This window comes from Gracilinanus agilis, chromosome 1, assembly GCF_016433145.1.
Source record: "Gracilinanus agilis isolate LMUSP501 chromosome 1, AgileGrace, whole genome shotgun sequence".
NCBI classification, from domain to species: domain Eukaryota; kingdom Metazoa; phylum Chordata; class Mammalia; order Didelphimorphia; family Didelphidae; genus Gracilinanus; species Gracilinanus agilis.
In genome coordinates, this window is record NC_058130.1 from 299,695,940 (window position 1) to 299,700,442 (window position 4,503).

The window sequence follows — 4,503 nt, forward strand, 5'->3', positions numbered from 1 at the left end:
GGATTTCATTGCCAGGAAGCCTCAAATCAGAGAATATCTTTTTGGGATAATTTTCTCCTTCTCCCCCACTAGCATGATGTGACAAGCAGGATTTAGAGGATCAATTCTATCTACAGAGAACACATTCTTGCTTTTCTAACCTAGTGGGACACTGTTCTTGATGCCACAATGTCCCAAGAGGAGTTTGTGTGAGGAAGTAAAAAAGGCATGAGGATACATCTTTCATGGCCACTGAATGTTATTTTAACTAATCACTAATGCTCCTACAGCCACTGATGATCTTAGAAAAAGTAATATTGGTAATATTTTAATGTTAATACTTATTCTTTTTTTAAAAGACCATGGTGATGACAAAGGGCTAAAGAAGTGAAATTCATCCACCTGGGATTCAAAGGAGATGCACAATGTATATGTGTGGTATAATTTTTCATCTAGAGTTCATCTGTAACTGATGAATGATGATGCTTTCTTTTGAAGTAGGAATGCAAGTGGGTGTAAGCCTCTGAGATGACCCATCTTGTTCCAACATTGACTGGGTTCCCCAGGGGGATGATGTGGTGGCAGGAGTTATAGTGATGGTTCTTGTAACTTTGCTTGCTGCAGGCCTTGAGGAAAGGATGTTCCTAGGAGAACAAAGGGCTGTGCCAATGTTGACCTCCTTTTCAGATGTCACATTGACTGGTCTAACTGTAATGAGTGGACTTGCTGCTTCAGCAGCGGCTCCAGGGGATCTTTTAAATTGGGAACCCAAGTGAATGTGAATTTTGTTGTCCTATGTAGTTACATTGGCATTGGAATTGTATTTTCATCCTGGAGTTGAAGCAGTCTATTTTTCTAGGGTTACTTTGAAGGCAGTCCTTCTCATGGGCATTTCCTTTGATTTGGGAGAGACAGAGATGCTCATGCAGCAGATGTTAATACTGTCATTATTTGAATGGGAGATGTGGGTCTCTTCATAAAAGTTCCTTTGCCACCCTCAGGGACCTACTCTCTTGAGAATATAGTTATCATGACTGGTGACATGGCATGTTCTGAACCCAGTGTTCTGTCATTTCCTTTTAATTTCTGAGATATGACATTTGGTGAGGGAATATTGGTGATTTATGGTTTTTTGTTCCCTAAATTAGGAATGAAGATGGTGCTAGAAAAGAAATCTTCAGATGTTGGACTAACTAGTCTCCAAAGTAGCTGTCCTGTTTTCATGATCAGGAGTCACCTGAATATGAAGAGGCTGGCCTTGGTTTGGGGAAAGATCCACCTCTCCTGGGCTGGAATTGGCTCAAGACCCTTTCTCTGGAGATGTTTAGGGACACTTTTCCCTTTTTTTCATCCTTGGGATCCAAGATTTCCTCATTATAAGCTCATTTGCTGCTGGAGAATACCTATCCAATACAAATGATTGCTCCATGGACTTCTTAAACCCCACTTGCCAAAGATACCTCATGATATGATTCTTTTCTTAAAAGGATTTCCTTTCACAGCGAGGGTTTCTTCCTCTGCTGCTTCATTGCTTATATCAGTCTGCACTACAGTAGAAGCTACAGGAATATCTACCATCCTTCCTTCACACTTGGTCTTAGAGCTCAGCAATAATGCTTAGAGAGCTCTAACTCTTTTGTCAAGTTTAAGATTTCCTGTCCCATGTTTTGGTTTTTGCTTCCTTCCTCCATAAACCTTTGTTGAAGAACTGAATAATCCACCCGTAGCTGAAAAAGCTGGTCTTCTTTGTTCATTAATTCATTAATCTTCTCTTTCAGAGCCTGTACTTCAGCCTTCAAATCTTGGCTCTTGACCTATTCCAGCTGGAACTGGTGTCTTAGCTTGGCCTCCTGTCTTAAAGCCTCTTTCTAAACTGCTTTGTTTTTTGAAATCTAGTGCTTTATCTCCTCTAGATATTGAGAGAAGAAATTAGCTTTGTCCTGCTCAGTTCTGAATTTCTGACCCAGCTGATCATATTCATCCTCTCTCTTCATCGTCTCCTTCATTCTTTCTATTCCCAGCTTTATTTCTTTCATCTTGTCATCTTCTGAGCAGGTTTGTTTGAGTCATTTTTGGGATCTGTTTTTGATTATTTCTCTCTCAACTTCTTCTATGACATCTAGCCTCTTCTTTAATCAGTCTGAGGAATTTTCCTCTTCATTTTTCAACCTTCCCATTAACTCATTTTGTTCTTTTGTCAAGGTATATATCTTTTCCTCCATTTCAGATTTAAGTTTTGAAAGCTTCTCACTTTCATCAATTTGTTTCTCAGTCACATCCATAACCTTCCCTTGTTCCACCTTGAAATTTTTATTGAGACCATTTACTTTTCTTTCTTCTTGTTTTATTTTGTCTATCATATTTTTCCTTTCATTGACCAGCATCACAGTAAACAACTTCCGCTTTGCTAGATCATCTTTTAAACTCAATTCAATCTTTTGTATTTGGATTTCAGAAGATTCAAGGTCTTTAACCAGACTTTTCACCATTTACAATTCATTTATTACATGTTTGGTTAAGTTTTATTTTTATTTTTCTAGATTCAAGTGCAGCTGTGTGCATTCTGATTTGCTCTTGCTGAAAGACTTTTTCAACTTTTCCAATTCAGCCATCCTCTTCTGTAACTTCTCAACTTCAAGTCTGAGCTCCTTCTGCAGTCTTCTTCTCGCAGTTTCTTCTTCAATTCTCAACATTGGGATTCTATATTTGTGATCTCCTCATCTTTGTTCTCCATTTCTAGTATGAGTTTTGGGGGGGGTTTCCATTTCCACCATAAGGCCAGAGTTCCCACATTGCCTTTTGGCTATTTCATCTCTTAACTCCTGAAGTTCTTCCTCAAACTTTTCAAGATTCTTATTGGTTTCTTCTAGTTCCTCAATTCTTCAAGTTAAACCAACCAGCTTAAGTCAAAGCTGCCTGTTGTTTGATTCCTGATCGGCCAACTTAGTATTCATTTCCTCATGCTCTTGAGAAAATCTTGAAGACATGTTCAAAGTCTACTTCTAGATTGAGCAGTTTTTGCCCATCTTCTCTGGATTTTAAAGTAATATCTTTTGGCTTCTCTTCTTCCTTTTGCTTCTGTGTAAGGTCTTGTACCTTCTGCCTTTGCAAAGTTTTCAGTGAATATTTGTCTTTCATCTACCAGCATGAAGGTAAATGACTTGAATTCTTGAATTTGACCAGTTCATTTATCAGTTTATTGAGCTGCTTGATATTTTCCTTTTCTTTGTGAACTTGGCAGATCTTTTCCCGTTCAAGAAGGTTTTTTTTTCCTAACCTCTCACTCTTCCTTCCTTTATCCCAGCTCAGAGTCCAAAGAAACAAAGCAACATGCTTCCTAAGGAAAGTTATGGTCCTGCTTTTTTAAGAAAAGGGACTTTTATGAAGAAAGGTGAGAGGTCTTCATAACAAAAGAAGAACACAAAAGGGCAAACTTGGAAGCTCAGGGCCCATCAGTGCTTATTCTTACTGAATCTTGAAACAGAATACACACAATGTTAGTTCAACAGATTATAGAAATATTAGAATATTATTTCCATTTTTTGCAAATTAAAGCTAAGTTGTTTTAAGTGGACAGCTATAACTTTTGACATTAATGGCCTAAAACAATAAAAATATCCTTTAATATTAAAGATCAATTTCCTTAATGAACATTGATGCAAATATCTTAAATAAGATACTAGCAAAGAGACTATAGCATTATATCACAATGTTTATTCATTATGATCAAGTGGGATTTACACCAGAAATGTAAGGCTAATTTAATATTGAGAAAAAATGACAGTATAGTTGACCATATCAATAATCGAGCTAACAGAAATCACATGATTATCTCCATGGATGCAGAAAAATTCTTAGACTATATATTTATTTATTTATTTATCTGCCATCTCAGCAATCAACCAATTAATTAATTAATTAGTTTGCTTGTTCGCGTATTTATTTATTTATTTACTTGTTTGTTTGTTTGTTTGTTTATTTATTTATATATCAACCATTCGTATTAAAAACACTAAAAAGCATAGCAATGACTTCCGGTTTAAGATGGCTGCAGAGGAGAAGCAGGATATTGAACTGTCCTAACCCACCTTCATATAATACTTCAAAAGCACACGAAAAACAAATCCAGATGAACTAAGGGACCCCACAATAGAGCACAACATTTCAGGTACATGGAATCTGGGCATTTCCATGCTATAAAGGGGTGAAATAGCTTTCACTAAAATGAGAGCTAATCACCCTATCCCCCCATACCACCTACAGTGCCAAAGCCAGTGCACAAGAGTTAGAGCAAGTTGAGGCATTCACTAAGTTCTTGGCAGCTATCTGAGACCACCAGGAACTGGGTCCTAAGAGCAGCAAGACTTAAGATCCCAAGAAGCTAAAGAGAGTGGACTTTGGGCATGGACCTAGGGTGGAGGGGTGCTGGAATGTGGAAGCAGTGCTCAGACTCTTAAAGGAGCCTCAGACAAAGGAGCAAGCAAGGGGACCACCAGGAAGCTTGACCCTGAGAACAGCTAGTCT

At 37.9% G+C, this 4,503-nt stretch overlaps 1 pseudogene; it reads right to left on the reverse strand.

Moving 5' to 3' along the window:
• Window positions 1-427: 427 nt before the first annotated feature.
• On the reverse strand, window positions 428-3,264 carry LOC123231374 (annotated as a pseudogene).
• Window positions 3,265-4,503: the final 1,239 nt, after the last annotated feature.